The sequence below is a fragment of the Canis aureus genome, chromosome 1 (genome assembly GCF_053574225.1).
Source record: "Canis aureus isolate CA01 chromosome 1, VMU_Caureus_v.1.0, whole genome shotgun sequence".
Classification (NCBI taxonomy): Eukaryota; Metazoa; Chordata; class Mammalia; order Carnivora; family Canidae; genus Canis; species Canis aureus.
In genome coordinates, this window is record NC_135611.1 from 3,625,435 (window position 1) to 3,643,184 (window position 17,750).

General features: G+C 43.0%; 1 protein-coding gene across 5 annotated transcripts in view; it reads left to right on the forward strand.

The window, feature by feature from the left end:
• The first annotated feature begins 17,399 nt into the window (after positions 1–17,399).
• The window catches only part of ZNF516 (zinc finger protein 516), a 124,327-nt gene continuing 123,976 nt past the window's right edge, over positions 17,400–17,750 (forward strand). For 3 of the 5 annotated variants that reach the window (XM_077877554.1, XM_077877168.1, XM_077877015.1), the window contains exon 1: positions 17,415–17,546. The gene's annotated coding sequence lies outside the window, so the exon portion shown is untranslated. Of the gene's footprint in view, positions 17,547–17,750 lie in introns of all 5 variants that reach the window. The other 2 variants (XM_077877235.1, XM_077877638.1) reach the window with 2 other exon arrangements.

Consider the following 17,750-nt stretch of genomic DNA (forward strand, 5'->3'; position numbering starts at 1 on the left):
TCACATTTTGTCATGTATTTTATTTTCTTTTTTATTTTTATGACTGAAAAAAATTTAGAGGAGGGAGAGAAGAGGAGAATCTTCATCAGTTTCCACGTCCAGCCAACATGGAGCCTGACTCCGGACTTGATCCCAGAACCCTTGGATCATGACCCGAGCCAAAGGCAGAGGCTTAAATCCACTGAGCCACCCAGATGGCCCTCAAGGGTTGGACATTTAACCAACTAAGGCCCATGAGTATCCCAATTTTGTTACTTATTGTAAAATTTTTTTTAAAATTTAAAAATACAGTATCTTTCTGCTTTCATAATTATGTTTGTATTAAATATGTCATTTTAACCCTGAATCATAAAATTCTAACATAGGAGGATCTATTCAGTTTTGGCTTCTCATTTTTCAAGGTGAGCTGTCTAAAGCCCAGAGCAGTTAGAGACTTGCCACAGGTCACACAGCTAGTCCTATCAACATCAGGGCAAAAAGTCTGTTTTCATCTCTCTCCTCCAGATGCCAGGCTAGCACTCTTCACAACCGTGACCTTGGCCTTACTCTAAGTGACCAGAAGACCAGGGAAGTTGGGAACACCTGAGAACAACTAGCTTGTGCTGTAACATGATAACTACACAGTTGCATTGTCTTTCAGGTCATTACATCCCCTCTTTGGGGCACCTGGGTGGCTCAGCCAGTTAAGCATCTGCCTTCAGCTCAGGTCATGATCCCAGGGATGGAACCCCGCATTGTGCTCCCTGCTCCGTGGGGAGCCTGCTTCTCCCTCTCCCTCTGCCCCTCCCCTCTGCTCGTGCCCCCCCCCTTCTCTCACTCTCAAGTAAATAAAGAAAATCTTTAATAAATAAACCCCCTCTGTGCATAAAGATAAAACCATTGGTAACAACTCTGTCAATTTTTATAAATAACAGCCTTGTTGAAATATAATTCATTTGCCCCACGACTCCTGTATTGTATAATTCCACAGCTTTTAGCACATACGCAGTATTGTGCAAATATTGACCTCCATCTACCTAGGACCAAAACAGGGTCATCACTGAGCCCCATCAGCAGTCACCCACATTTCCCTGCAGCTCCCCAGCCCCTGGCAACCTCTCGATGTCCCATGTCAATGGCCTCATATGATAGGTGGCCTCTGGCGCCTGACTTCCTTCCCTGTTCTCCAAGGTTCATCCATGCTGTAGCATGTAAGAGGGCAGCATGCTTTCTCATGGCTGAGTTGTGTCCCATTGTGTGCACAAACCACATTTGTTTATCTGTTCATCAGTGGGTGGGTAGACATGGGTTGTTCCCATGTGTTGGCTGTTTGCACAATGCTGCTGTGGACATACATGTATACATTTCCACGCATGTGCATTCTTCCCTGCTCTTGATCATGTACCTAGGAGTGGGATTCTCGGGTCACACAGTAACTCTCTTCTACCTCCTGAGGAATTGCCTGTTTCCCAAAGCAGCTACACCATCTTGCCCCCCACAGCAGCATATGAGGATTTCCTTGCCAACACATGTTTATGTCTGGCTTCCAATTCAGGCCTTTCTAGTTAGGCAGGACACGGTATGTCATTAGGGTTTTGATTCACATTTCCTTAATGCCAAATGATGTTGATTATCTTTGCATGTGCTTACTGGTCATTTGTACATCTTCTTTGGAGAATTATCTAGTCAGATCCTTTGCCCATTTTTAAATTGGGTTGTTAATCTTTAAATTATTGAGTCATCAGAGTTCCTTATATATACCAGAATACAGGTCCCTCATCAGATATGATACATGATTTCCTCATATTTTTTCCCCATTCCTTTGAAGAATGTCCTTTGAAGCCACAAGATCTTTTCACTTTGAATGAGTCTAATTTCTGTCTTCTTTTGTGCTTTTGGTGTCATACCTAAGAAGGCTTTGTCCACCCCCAAGTTCAGGATGACTTGCTACTTATTTCCTTCCAAGAGTTTTATAGTTTTAGGACTTACATTTAGGTCTTTGATCCATTTTGAGTTAATTTGGGAGTATATGGTGAAGAAAGGCTCCAACTTCATTCTTTTGAATGTGCATGTTCTGTTGTCCCACCACCAGTTGTTGGAAAGAACTTGTCATTTTAAATATGAAACAAAGAAGCATGACTTCTGGATGATCTTAATAAAATGTGCAAGGAAGAGACTGTGTATCTGAAGTAGGACACAGACCACAGTTGTCATACGCTCTTGACACCCCTCGTGATAAATCTGGAATATGGTAAAAATGATGTAAAAAACTTTATGTGAATTAACTGGTCTCTTCATTGATTTTAATCTTTGCTTTCCTAGACCCCGTGACTGTGCTATTTATGGATCCTCGCAGTGTAAGTAGGGAGATCTTGGATTCAGGCTGACTTTCTGTGTGTGCTATCTCTCTCCTCCATGTTGAGTCCTTCCCAGAAACTGTTTCCTTTTCTGTAGGTTTGCCCACAGCCTCATCGAATGACCCTGGCTGATCAAGATATGAATTGACAGTCCATAAATACAGTCACTTCAGTGAATTATGTGGGGGGAAACGGGAACACCCAGAAGGATTAAATGAACACTGTCCACAGCTGACCTTGGCATGAGAGAACATGGCAAATTCCCCTCGACAGGAAGTGTGGGTCTGTCCTGATGACGGTCCAACATGGTTGGCAAGTCCTTGTACAGAAAAAAAAAAGATTTTTAAAATATTCATATATTTTTTAAAATGGTCAGGCTAATCTCAACCCGGAAAGCTTATACTTCAAACCACAGTTTTCATTGTTATTCAATCAGGCTGGAGCTGGCGATCTCCTCCGTGTTGCTGGGACATTTGTAAAAGTACCTTGTTCTGTTGTTTCATTTGAGGTCTTTCCTCCAACATTATGGTGGAAGGTGTGTTTCCAGTTGTTAAAATATTATCTACAGATGTTTATTTCTTTGCACAAAGGGAAAGTTGGCCCTAAATATTCAACAGTATACTATGGTACAACTGAATACTGTGCATCTGTTATATTTTTTATATGGGATGAGGTCATGAAACCAGGTGGATGTGAAAAAGTAAGTCATAGACCCATATGTCATAGACCCATAGACCCATAAGATCTCCTTTTCGTGGACTTCACACATATGTGTGCATTTGCCTATTTGTAGTAAGAGGTCTGCAGCTAACGGGGTTATTCCTGGGAATTGAGATTTAGATGAAGGACACAGTGAGGAGATGCTCTTTTTACTCTATATTCTTACATACGTTTCACTGTTTTATTTAAAATGAGCATGTTTTACTTCTATAATTAAAAAATAAAAATTTTAAAAAATGACCTGATTCCATAAAACTATCTAATACTGTGTCATTTCAAATCAAAGCTCTAGACTTCTTTTCAAACTTTTCCATTGTACTTGTCTGTTTAAGGTAACTACTTATTCTTTAGGCTAATTTTGGTAGTTTATCTCCCTTAAAAATATTTAGGAAAAATATTTCTCTTAGTTTATTAAATTTATTGATGTAAATGCATTACTCCATAACAAAAAATATGTTCATGTAATTTACTTCTAGTTGTTGATTTTGTGCATTCTCTTTCTATCTCTTGATTAGAACTGGCAAAGTTTATATGATTATCAATTTTTTTAGTTTAAGTCTTCAAATTATTGATGATTAATTTTTATCTATTTCATGGATTGTGTTTGGCTCTCATTGTTTTCTTCTACTTTTTTGGATTCATTTCATGTCACTTTTCTATTTTAGATAGCTTTCTGAGTATGAACCCTTGGCTCATACATCTTATAATAAATATATTTCTTTTTTTTTTAAATATATTTCTTAAACTTTTTAAGGTATCTTCATTACCAGCCTCATCATACTTTGACAAGATCCCACATATTTAATATGTAGATCTTTCATTTCTTTTTTTATCTAAATAGTGATTTCTGATTGGTTTTTCCCTTAAGATCTTTAAATTTATACTTCTATAAGATATTTTTAGAATTTAAGGTTTTTTCCATTTTTACTAATTTTTCATTATTTTTTTCCAGTAGTAGTTGACTGTCTCTGTATTGTTAATTTCTGGTTGTTTGCATTGTGGCTCAGAATAGCGCCTTGATGATTTCTGCACTTTGGAATTTATCAGCAGTTCCTTGTGGCTTTTGTTCCTTTATTCTCTCATTTTGTTTTTACAATGACCAGTTCCAGAGAGGCTCTATTCTGTCTTCTATAGTATTCCATATTTTGTTAGCTCAACTTTATTGACTGTGTTAGTCACAGCTATTTTATTTACTAGTCCATGATTTCTGTTATATATATGTTAAGTCCCCTGTTAGAACTGATGATTTGCCCATTTTCTTGAGATTTGATAATACTTGCTTTCTGTGTTTTGAAGCTGTGTTGTTGGGTACATAAATGTTCATGACTAATCTTACAGCTTTTATCAGTTTGAAATATCCTTTGAATTTCTGTTCATCATGACTTTCTATTGTTTCTATTGTTACATTTTATTTATTTTTATTAATATTTGCCTGATGTCTATCCTTGTATATTTAATCTTCTTATTTATTTTTGAGCTCTCTCTCATGAAGAGCAAGTAACTGGTTGTTAAATGCAGCCTTAGAGTCTTCTTTCTCACTTGTTTTTATTCATAACGTGTATTAAGTTGCTCTGCATATTGTGTGTTCCTCTATTTCCCGTCCTTTCTCAGTGTTTTTATTACCATTTAGGTTTTAACACATTTTTCTCTGATTTCCTTTCTAGTTTCAACTCATAAATTTCAAACACGCATAATGAACTTTTCTGTCAATATCCAGTATTAATAAACTTTTTTCCACCCAACACAAACAATACCTTGACATGCTTTTTTCTACTTCCTTTGCTTGTGGGATTTGGGGGGGGGGATTATTATTCCAGATAATTACTATTACGTGTCTTGTAACTAACGTTTTTTAAATGTAACAATACGTTCTCCTGGCTTCTTCACTCATCCATGCTTCTTCTACTCCTGGGTCTTTAGAAAATTTATTTATTTTTTGCTTCCAATTTTCTTTAGTCTGGCTTTCAGAAGAATTCCAGGCCCTGAGCCTGTCAAAACTTGGTGAGAGCAAAATATAAAGTTGCAATTTTACATTTGGAGGGGATTTTCATGAGTGAGGAAGCAGATCGAAGCGACAGCTGATGTCTAGAAGGGGCATCAAGATGAGTCTTGGGCCTGGAGGTTAGATTGCTCCCAAAAAGAGACCAAAGGCTTATTTCTGACATCCAGACCACTCAGCAGAACCCTTTCAACAAAAAGTCCCATGAATACATTTGCTCAGAGCAGGGGAGCCTGGCTTGCATGAGCATGAACATATTTGTAGGTTGTGACCCCTCAGGTGGTTCCATCAGCCAGGAGCAGAAAGAGCCTGAGGGCTATGTCCAAGAGGTCTGGATGCCCCTGTGGGGCGTCTTCATTCTCCTGATTTGCCTGCATTTCTTCAGACACCTTTGCATCTGCGTTAAATGTGCTCACACCTCTCCCACTTTCACACAAAGAGCAAGGATGGAAAGACCTCTGCCTCAACACCAAGGCCCTTCCAAGTAGTGACTGACTCAGACTCATCTCAACAACAACCTTGCTTGGCCCCTGCAGTCTGGCTCGTGCCTCTTGTGTCCCTTGGAAACTTCTCTCCTGAGGTTTCTGCAACAGCTGGTCGCTGTGACATGCTGCAGGTTCTTATCCCTTGGCCACTTCTCCCTCCTTCCTCAGGTGAGCTTCTCTCCTCCACGACAGTACTCCCACCTGCCTCTTTCTGCTCCTTCTCAGACTCCTTCAAAACTTCCCTGCCTCTGCCCAGATGGGAGATACTCAGAGTTTTGATCTTTGGGTTCAGTGGTATCTGACCTCCTAATTCTCCTCACTGAGGCCACACAATCTTTAAAAATTGAATCTGATCATGTCCGTCTCCCATTGAATGCACTCTTGGTGAGCCCTGAAGGCAGGCGGTCCACCTTCTGTCCACAGCCCCTGTGGAGCTCTGCCCTTGGCATGTGCTCTGACACTCGCTGGGCTCACAGGTTGGGGAGGGAAGTCACAGAGCCGAGAGCTACCTCCGAAACAGACTGCTTTCAACTCGAAGACACAGAAATCCCTGACCTGAATGGTTAAAACAAAGAGGACAAGTTACAAAGACAGGGTGTCTGCTCTGAGAGTAGGAGGTGGCCACGGTACTCCTGCTCCCACGTTATCAGTGCTCCAAGTGATGGCCTTCCAGGACCAGTAGCAGAGCCATGTCTCCACCTCAGATTCCTTTCTCCACAAGAAGACCCTTTGTGAGAAGGGCACAGATGGGCCAGCACCTGGCAAGTACCCTGTGGCCTGAGGAGCATCCTCATGCTGAAGACTCAGGGCCTAGCTCAATACCTCACAACAAATGTGAATTCAATACACATTTCTTGAGTGAATGAAGGACTCTATGTCTGCTCATCTTGTGTATTTAATATATTATTAGAATTGTGATAGTGTCATATGCCGTGACGTAAGTCAAAAATTAACATGCTAGGTTTTATGACTTGCATGTGGTTTTGCTGATACTGTGTGCACTTAAAGCCAGATGTTCCTCGTATTCCTTTATCCTCTGAAATATTGCTTAATATCATTCATTTTTTGGAAGATGGTTACACGCACTTGACATTGGTTGATAAAGTTGAGTCTATCCAGAAACTATCCCAAATTTGCAGTTCATCATGGACTGCTACATTTTGTAAGAAAATCTTGGTTAGAGTAAGAATCATCGTTCTAAGATTTCTCAGTGTCCATATACCAGGCAATGTAGGAGTTATACAGATTGCAACAATGACACTGTTCCGCCTTAAAACCTTAGGATGGAGCAGTGTGAAATCACACAACCACAAGGGAAACACCTTCCTATGGTGTGAGAGGCAAATGGATTTTACGAACTCTATGCTTAGACACACAGTTCTTAAAAACATTGAATGAATTCCAAATGGTTCTGCTTCTAACTGTTAGACTGCATCACATAGGAAGTATAACGACTTTGGTATGGATTTTAGACTTCTTTTAAATTTTATTTTCCAAGTTTATTTACTTTTTTTTTTTGCAATCTTGGACCCCAATGTGGGGCTTGCATTCACGGCTCCAACATCAAGAGTTGCATGCTCTTCTGACCTAGCCAGCTAGGAGCCCCTTGAGTTTTAAACTTTTAAATGGTGTTAACGATATCACTTTGTTATTGTGAGCAGAATTAAAATGGAGAGAGTACCTCAAAACCAATATGTGTAAGTATTATATAATTCGACAGGACAAAGCCCTCCTTGTATTTCAGAGGGAATATAACGGGCATCTGCTCTGATCACAGCTAGCACAAGAAGACACAGACACACATGCAACGGTGCTTTGGCTGCTGGGCAGTTACATGTTTCACAGTTAATGCATTCATTTGATTGTTTAGCTTTTGACTGGTAAATAATCGCCTAGAACTCACTGTCCCTACCTTCCTATCTAGGGCATTCTCTACATATTATCTCTGAGTTGGAAAATAGCATCTCTACACATGGAAAGAATTACTTGTGTCTTTATGGCTTTTACCCTCCATCCTAATGTGGACAGGACCCACCCAGACAAAGCTCCCTCCACATTTTGGAAATCATCGCTCTGTGTGTATTCACCAAACAAAATGTTTTTTACTTGGTTTCTGATAGTCTTTTTTCTCATAGTGTTAGAGAGGCAGACTTTTCACGTTCCCCTTACACACATGCTCCCTGTTTCCTCTCTGTTCAGTGAATCAAGACTAGAGTGGCCCTGAAATGAACAGGAGATTTGCCCCATTAACCTCCCCGTGATTCTGCACAGCAAGGAGGGTGAAGTAATATTGCACAACGGTGTATAGAAACACATGAGTCAACGGAAATTATATTGTTAGAGGTTCTTCTGGAGCACAGTTTAGTTTTTATTATCCTTTTTGTATTGTAGGTAATTGAAAGAAGGTTTCATCAAAAGTTTCAATCAGGGGGGTGGGTATAGGTTGAGCACATAATTGTGTTTAAAAATAAGATGAAATTTCCCATAAAGGTAAGAGTGGTTTAACGGTTACCTCTGTAATACTTTGCAAATAGGTCTTTTTAAAATGTTGCCTTTGTATTGTTCCAAAGAAATGTTTTCTACTGTAGAAATATGAGTGAAGTCATGTTTTTATTATTTCCTAAAGCATATGAGATCTACAATTGAAGTTTGTTATCAGTTTGCCTAAAAGTTACTTTTCTGCTCCATCTGGGTGAAATCCCAATGTAAACAATTGATAAGCTCAATTGCAACTAAAAAAAAAAAATGAAGTGTGGGAGAGGGGTAGGAATGGGGATTATCAGTTTTCCATCCTGTAAGTATGGGGTAATTTACTTTCCGGAAAAAAAGACAAAAGGAACATACAGAAAAAGACTTCCTTTTAAGGATTTATTTATTTTCGGTATTGACCAATACCGTCAATTTACTGAGGTATTATAACTCAGAAGCAAACCAGATGAAAAAGAAGAAAACCGCCACGCTCCTTCTGTTGGGCCACTTTGCACGGTGCTCCCGCTCGACAGGGAGACTGGGGCTGAGTGGCAGCCCCTCCTCTTTGAATTTCCTTGCTTTTGTAAATTTGTCAGTCCAGCCATGAACTTTGTTTGAACAGAGTTTGGTACTTAATGGAGGATTGTATTGTATTGTAACTCACAGTGTAACACATCTTTCCTGTATTTATTTTAAATAAAGGCTTTCTAGGAGCCAAAGAGCTTAAGCCGTAGGAAATAAAGAAGTAAAGTGTGTGCCCAGACCCTGCGAATGCTCCATGTCCACACCCCAGAAGTTTCTGCAAACTCAGAACCACGGGGAGGCCTCACTGGCTACAGGAGGCCAGTGAGCTCTGGAGTCAGGGATAAGCCCCATCCTGTGCCAGGAAGATTGGGGCACCACCAGGGGCGGGAACCTGACCCTTGCCCCACAAAGAGGGGAGCAGGTGGGGTGTGTGGGGGGAGCAGAATCCCAGCCCGCGTTTCACATCGTGCTTGGGAACACCTACATCAGATCCTGAGTGGAAAGATCCTGAGTTCTTAAACGTCTGTGAATTGGGGTGTGAATCCCAGATTTGCCTAGGCTTGACCTGCAATGACATCCCACCCAAACAAACCCAATTTTAAAAATCAGGGAAGAAAAATTGAATGGTTCTAGACATAGCCCACACTTCAAGAGAACTCGTACAACCTGGGATAGCATTTCTGATGCCTTTGGATACTTTAAAACAATGTATTGGAGCAATGTGGGACTGTATAATGTTGATTCCATCAGCAAGTCCGTGGTGAGGGAGATCCCGAATATTAGAAAGAGAACGGACACGTGTCCACACTAATGTACTGTTTCACAGCTGTGATTTCACATCATCAGTCCTCCTCTTCACAGTAATGCTATTCCCAGTTTTCGGATAAGGTAATTAATGCAAATTCTTACTGTATTGCAGGTTGATGTTTTTGCTTCCAAACTATGGTGATCATCACTGTCTGAATATTTTCTGGGTAAAAATAATGTTGGAATGCAGTCCATTCTATCATCTTTTCTTTTGAGAAAGTGTAGGAGAAATTTCACTTAGGTACTAGAATTAGGACACGCTATTTGTCTATAGAAACATGCACTTCTCATTTTATAGGTGCTGCAAATTAGTCAAAGTTTAGTGATTCCCTCTTTGTTTTGGATGCTAGGGAGCGCAGAGGAAAACCTGCCACCTCTAAGAACTCACAGGATCAATGTGCGCTTATCTTAAGCCTGGGGGAGGGTATCTGGACCTGGATTTCATTTTTTTATACTCTTATTTCCCTCACCTAATTCCTCAACTGCTTATGCTACCCTTCTGTATTTTATATACTAAAAGAAAAACAAGACAGAACAAAAAACACTGCTACCACAACAGTTCAAATCCTTTGAGAAACTAAAAGAGATTTTCCTAGAGACTCTTTGCCCACCCATTAGTAGGTATTCCTGCACAAATATGTAAGCCACGCCGTGTGTGTGTGTGTGTGTGTGTGTGTTTAAGGCCAACCGTGTTCCTCTGTGAGTGACAAGTGCCAGCTTGGGTTACATAGACGGCACGGGAGGTGTAATATAACTTACATAGGAGCATGAGCCTCGGTATGAGAGGTTGTGACAAGTTCTTAAGAAGACTATGAGAAAAGACAGATTTGGCCTCGTCCATCCATAGAATTACTTTGAAAAGAGCCGAGGCCATGGTGGTCTGGCTGGCGGGTCAGTTGACATGAGGGTTGGTGGTGAGGGCCAGGGTGGTCCCCTGGGTGCTGGTTTTGTCCCCTGCAACCCCGGCCCGCACCTGTTTTGCAGACCGGGTTGGGGGTACATGCCAGGCTGGTCCCTTGGCACCTGTGTGAAGGGATGACTGTGGCACCTGCCTCTCCGGATTATTGTAGGATAAAATGCGATAAAATGTAAACCCACTGAGGGTTTTCTACACAGTGAGCATATAACAAACATTCCTGACTCTCAGCACTGACTCTCAGGCCAGGGTCAGAGTGTGCAAGGTGGGATGACTGGCTGATGGGGGGGGAGGGGATCCACTGAAGACACAGGTGCTGAGGATGTAAAATCTCCTGAACTCTTGTCATCATGTGCTTGATTTATTTATATTTAAAGATTGTATTTGTAAGTGATCTCTATACCGAACGCGGGGCTCGAACTCCCCCCCCACCAGAGATCGGAAGCTGCACCTCCACCAACAGAGCCTGCTAGGCGCCCCCTGTCATCTTGTGCTCTAAATCATGTCTGCACACTTAAAATATTTTTTTAATTAAAAACTCTTTGATTTTTTTAAACATTTTAAAACATTCTAAAATTAAAACATTTATCATTTATCTTGGGATCCCTGGGTGGCGCAGTGGTTTGGCGCCTGCCTTTGGCCCAGGGCGCGATCCTGGAGACCCGGGATCGAATCCCACATCAGGCTCCCAGTGCATGGAGCCTGCTTCTCCCTCTGCCTGTGTCTCTGCCTCTCTCTCTCTCTCTCTCTGTGTCTATCATAAAAAAAAAAAAAAAAAAAATTTAAAAACATTTTAAAATGTTTAAAACTTTTTAAAAATGTTTCATTGCATATGTAACTTGAAATATTTTTAATTAAAAATTCTTTGATTTTTTAAAAAACATTTTAAAACATTTTAAAATTAAAACATTTAAAAACATTTTAAAATGTTTAAAAATTTTTAAAAATGTTTCATTGTATAAAATGCTTCAGTAACTTAACAGTGTTAATGTTCCCTCTTAACACTATTACCTACCATACAGAGAGCAATGCAAAAGAAGAGCACAGGAAAGTGTGTTTCTCAGTGACTCGGTAGAAAAGAGACCCAGCTATTTGTCTCTTTCCACAATTCCACTTTGGCCGCCCAGGTTTAATGTAATGCCGTGGTTTGATACATGTTTGGGGCACAAACACCTCAGTCCATTCTAAATCCAAATGCCTGTTGTCATCCTGGCATGGACGCCCCAGAGCTGCCCATGGTTCTATGGTTCTGACCCACCTCAGCTGCCTGGTGCATGAACTTCCCTGTTCCTTTTGTTGGTTTTGATTTTTAATTTTTTGATTAAAAAAATCTGTAACCTTCATTTTTGGGGCAAGTTGTCTGGGTATGAGGGATAAATAAGCTGTGAAAATACACCCCCAAGAATGTTTGACTGAAATTCAGCCTGGGGTTTGCTCCATGTAGCTTCAGCTGTACTGGTCTCCATTTGGGAAGAAGATGGGGCTTTCCTTCCTATTTCTCCTGAAGCTGACAAGGAGGCAAAGACAAGCCAAGACAGCCACATACTGGATCATTTCAGGGAAGAGATGAAAAAGTGTTGAGAATTGTTTTTGTGGAGACCATACTCACTTTGTTCATCAATTTGGTAAAGTTCTTGCCTCCATTTGTATACAAGCTCTGTGTCTTTTTTTTTTTTTTTTTTTTTTGTGCAGAAGACAAAATACTACCTAGCCACGTGCTAGAGCATGGATGGACCTTGAGGATCTCACGCTGGGTGGAGTAAGCCGGACCCGAATGGACAATTGCTGTGATCCTGCTTCCTGAAGCCCCCGGGGGGGGGTGGTGGTGGGGGTGGTGGTGGGGGTGGTGGTGGTGGTGGTGGCATTCACAGAGACACAAAGCAGGATGGTGGGCTCCTGGGGCTGGGGGGGCTGGGGAGCTGTTTAATGGGTATGAGTTCCAGTTTTGCAAGATGGAGAGGGTTCTGGAGTTGGGTGGTGGTGACAGTTGCACAACTGTACAACAACTGTAAATGTGCTGAACACTGGGTTGAATTGTACACTTAAAATGGTAAAAATGTTAAATTTTATGTTATGTATCTTTTGCCACAATAGTCACCCCCTAAAATGTACCCAGCCTCCTCCATCGAGGAAACTTTCTGACATCTTAATTATGTCAAGGACTCATCCATATCCTGACCTCTTATTTCCTTGTTGTTCTAACTCTGCCCAACTCCTAAATGCTAAATTCTGCTTTCCTTCAAACTGTCTCGTGGGGCAAGTCACTTGCGATCTTGGCCAAAGCCTCTGACCAGGTCTTCCTCCTCAGCTTCCCTAGAAGCGTGCCTGGCCTGCCCACAGTCAGGGAGGTCTTGCAGGTCCCCTTATGCTAGGATGGTTCTCTGGGCAAACTTTGCCTAAACATGCACATGTAATCAGTTACTCATGGTGAAATGAAATGAGATTGCGGGGCAGAGAAAGTCTATGGTTGTGCTATTGTAAGACAGGGTGATGTTAATAGGTCACAACTTCTCTGTTAATTAACAGACTGTAGCGATCATGAGAAAATGTAATAAGAAAGACAGTCCCTCTGCTAACACGGGAAATCATTCCTGAGAGGAATGTTTCCTGAATTTGTCCTTCCTTAAATGAATCCTGCTCCATGGACTCCTTCCTTTTTTATTCTTCAAACCATTAAGAACCACATCTGTGGAATTCTGTATCAGCTCGCTGGCAGCCAGCTGTTGCTGAAAGTCTTTCACTTAACTTGAAATTAAGAACAGATTTGAGGGCCCTCTACCTGCTGGGAAGTCCTGAGGACTTTACCTTTCGCACATGGTAGCGAAACGTGACTGTGACCCCTTGAATCGTTGCTGTGTTTTCTACAACGCCCTCGCCACAACTGCGCATCTGCACTAACTCTATTACTGATGTCATAAATGACACCTTGGCCATTGACCAAATCGTACACATGACAATCAGTAAAAGAATATCTGTGGTGGACTAGTGTCCCGAGTCAACACAGAGCGTGCCTCTGAGCAGACGACGAGCAGATTGGGAAGAATGTGGATTCCTTGGAAAATGGGGGGCGGTGGGGAGGAAGATGTGTGTACCACGTGTATGGGTACGTATTACAGAGAATCTTGGAGAGGTGCTTTGCCGATTATTAAACTATCTGAAAACTCAGGTACGGCTTCGTGTTGAAAGCAGCTTCAGACTTGGATACCTGGAAAAGGTGAAGAAACCTTCTTACAAGTCTTGCAACACCACGCAGGTCTCTACCAGGAGTAATGAAGCCAGCTAGTCCAGGGCGCCTGGGCCCAGCAGCTGGTTAAGAGTGGTCTCATGCTTTCTGCTCAGGCCCTGATTTGGGGGATTTGGGATCCAGCTTCATGTTCAGCAAGAAGTAGGCTGGAGATTCTCTCTCTTTCTGGCCACGCCCCCATCCAAAGAAATAAATAAACTAAAACAAAACAAGACACTGCCAGTTTGACTCCAAATTATCCAGAATGTAAAAGACCGAAGAAGAGAAAGCAACTTAGTGAGAAGTTATGATAAATATGGGAGAATCTGGGTATATAGATCAATTAGAGAGGTGTGTGCATGTGTCTATAGGAAATGCCTATTATCTAATTCATTCCTAGAGTTCATTACCTTCAAGGGAATAAACCTAAAAAAAACAAACTAAGATAGTTTCCTATAAACCAAGAATAAGACCTTCTGTTAGTTACCTCCAGATTCAAGATGTCTGAAACCATTTTGTAGAAGACTATTTAAAATAAAATCACAACTTTGTGCCCCTTCTATGCAGGGGATCGCCATATGTTAAATTCCCCCTCTTCCATAATCTAAAGATGGTGTATTCTCCCAGTTTCCAAGTTCTGTAAAAAAAAAAATATATATATATATATATATATGTATATATATATAAAATTATATATTTATATATTTTAGGGGATAAAAGATCAAGTTAGGATTGGGCTGATATTTATGAAACCATCAGTGATTAAACAAAGAGCCAATTTCCATTTATAAATGAAATTGTTACCTACTCCACACAAATAAAGTTGGTCAGCAGCTGTACTGCTCTTATAATGGTCTGTACCTTGGAATATTGTTGACAATTCAATTAAATTTACCCCTACTCCACGCTTACCTCTGTAAGTTTAAGTTGGTTCAAAGAGTGAATATTTAGCCTAGGTGCACACTGTCATTCTCCTTTCTCAGACATAATTTAGAATATAGGGTATAAATTTGCAGAGATAGAACTAACATTAAATATTTACTAATAAGCAGTGCACTTAAATTTTTGAGCATGCATATTTAATAAATATTTTTTAGTTTGTCTTGAATTTCATATCACAGTTTTGAGAGTTTTAGCTCCAGCTTTCAGATAGACCAGGCCTTTTCTGGGGTTTCTTTTTTTATGTTTGTTTCTTACTCTTAGCTATTCTGTAATGAAACCCCTCCAGAACCTTTCTAATCTATATGTTCACCAACCATGTTGCCTTCTAAGCTACGCAGACAAGCCACTGAACACTGTTTCATTAAAAAGCCATGTTCCTTAGCTTGAAGGAGCCGAGTCCCAAATGCTGAACAAATAATTCATTAGACAATCACAAGAGAAAATGTGTTTTCTTCTCCATCTATTTCATTAACCAGAATTATCATGTTATAAAATTGTAAATAGCCAAGTATATATCCAACTGTTATTCTATTAATATCACTAACTGTTCTCCACCCAAATATTGTAATTAAATATTTCAAACGAGGTGAAGCTCTTTTGAGGGATTTCAGGGATTTGTATTTTGTGCTGAAACAGTGTCCTTAATCTTTCATGGCTACTTTAAATATTTGAAGATACTATTAAACACTTGAAATTTTAGCAATGCTAAATATGTTGTAGGAGTAGTATGGGAACTCTCGCTAAATATTTTATTTTTGTACCTTTTTTTTGTTTGTTTGTTTTTTGCCCCTGGAATAAGCTAATAGTGATTGACAAACGAACAACCATCAGTGACTTGGTGTACAAATGATGTAAACACATCTTGCCTGCCACGAATGCCACCCTCACCAGCAACAAAACCTGCTGGCCCTCAAGCTGCTGTTTTTCCAGAATGTAACCCTCAACCGTCTCTCAAATTACATTCTCAGATTCTGCCGGCACTGTAGAGAAACAGAGAAAGGAAATCTTTTAAAAGCACAGTATTATTGTAGAACCGCCCTGAGTGAAATCACATGTGGGTGATAAGCAGGCCACAGAAAGGAGGCAAGTCAAGGAAATCACAATTTTACATGGAGGGTTTTGGAAGTTTTACTCACCGTTTCTTGATCTAACTTGTCAATTTTGAACACATGGAAGTTACTAGTACAACACTCTAGTCTTAAATAGACTCAAGAATGCAGATAATTATAGATTTTTAGCATTGACTCAAATCCTGTCCAAAATATGACAAAAACTACTATTAAAATTCCAAGTATGCATAGTTTAATCTCTGTGGGTGCACAAACATTAATATGCCACTATTTATCTATGTCTGTATATGCCATGCCATTCATATCTGTGTCATTAGTTCAATTGGGGGCATATTTTCATTTGTGTATTTTTACCGGGTACTGTCAGGCATTTCGGGCAGTCCTATACTTTTCTGTGAATCAGACTTAAATTTGGTGAGGAATAGATCCCATTTAAGCATTCATACCCAAACCTGCAACAATTGTCAACGACTTTTTACCATGCCTTGCTATCCAAATTAGTGCAGACCATTAATCCCGAGAAGCTTACATTTTAGTGTTCAAGGATCCTTCCTGCAAAGGTTCTCCGCCCTCTAGCTGCCCCCTTCCTCCACCAACACACACACACACACACACACACACACACACACCCCACACGTGCAGAATGGCCTCTGTGTCTGAGAGGCCAGCTCGCAGGCACAAGCTCCTCCCTTTGGAGCTCTTCCCTAGTAGTTTCTGTTGTAAATGCCCTAAGTTGGAGGGCCCGAGCTGCCTCGGCAGGGAGTGTTAGCGAGCCTGGGGCACCCGGAGAAATCGCCGGGGCGGAAGGTAGCGCGGGCCTGCGGCGCTGATGGCGAAGCCGAACTACGTCGGTGTCTTGGACAGAATCCATCTCCACTGCGGAGTTATCACGAGGAGAGCAGAACAATATGGCCAGGAGCCTGGTGGGAGAAGACAGTGCCCCCCTCCGCAGGCCAGCTCCCTCGGCCTGCGTCATCGCAGATTCAGGGGCGCGCCCCTTCTCTTTCTCCTTCCCTCCTCCTCCCCGCCCCTCCCCGCCGCACCCCCTCCCCCCGCCCCGTGGACCGTGGTTGTTTCTTGGAGTCACAGTGGGATTTCTATTCCCAGACTTAACTTGCTGCCACTAACTACGGCCCCGCGGAGAGCAGCTGGGGGTGTGTGTGTGTGGGGGGGAGACATGGTTGGAAACAGAAAAATTAGAGTTGAATTTCCCAAGGATAAAAATAAAAATAAAAGCCCACAGTCCTTTTTAAATTGCCACAGAGCAGAATCCTCCTTCTGAGGTCTCTCCAGACTTTGATCTTGAGTCGGGACTTCATCTACCGAGGATCCTCAACACGTTTTACCAGGAAGTTCGGGGACACGCAGCCGTGAGGCGGTGGAGTGCACACGCGTCTGGGACCACCCGCAGGATACCCACGCGGAGACGTGGCCTCGCGGCTCGTGCTCAGGTGCCCGAGCCGGCCGCAAACGCATCCCAGCACGTCTGCACGTATGGATGCGTGCGTGTGTGTCCGTGTGCGCGCGTGAACAGCTTCCCGGCACTGGGTCTGGCAGCCGGAGCCCCGGCGAGGAAGGGGCGACCACTAGCCGCTGGGGCCGTGATTCAGTGCTATTAGGGGAAGAATTATCTGTGTCTGAGTCATCGCGAGCCTCCAGACTTTGCCCGCAGTGTGGTAGAACTTTGTGCTGATGAGACAATAGTGGAGCGTGTGCGTTTCCTACAGGGCAGACCATTCCGTGGCTGGGGGAAGCCTCGGGCCTGCGCCCGGCCGCGGGGGCCCGGCCCCCTCCCCCCGCCGCGCAGCCCCCAGAGCCCGGACGGCGCCGGGGTCCCCGCGGGGCGGGCGCGTCCCGGGCGAGCCCGGGCGGCGCGGGGAGGGGGCCGGGCGCGTGGCGGGCCCCGCGCGCCCTCGCGCGTCCCCCGCGCCCGGGCGCAGCTGGCGCGGTCGGTCTAGTGCAGCGCTCGGCTCCGCGCCTCGGGCGCTAGGCTTCACCTTCAGAGGCGCGGGGCGTGCGCGTCCTCCTTCCCGGGCCCGCCGCCTCCCGCCAAGGTAGGGGCCGGGAGGGTGGGGGGGGGGGGCGCCGCGGGGCCCGCAGGGGGCGCGGGCGCGGGGCCCCTGGCCTGGCAGTGCGGAAGGGGGGACCCCGGGGTGCGCCGCGGGGGCGGGGGGCGGGGAGGGGCCCCGGGGCGCCGGGAGGGCGGCTCGGCTGCCCTGTGGGTAGTTGCTCGGCTCGGCAATTCCAGGAGAGGGAAG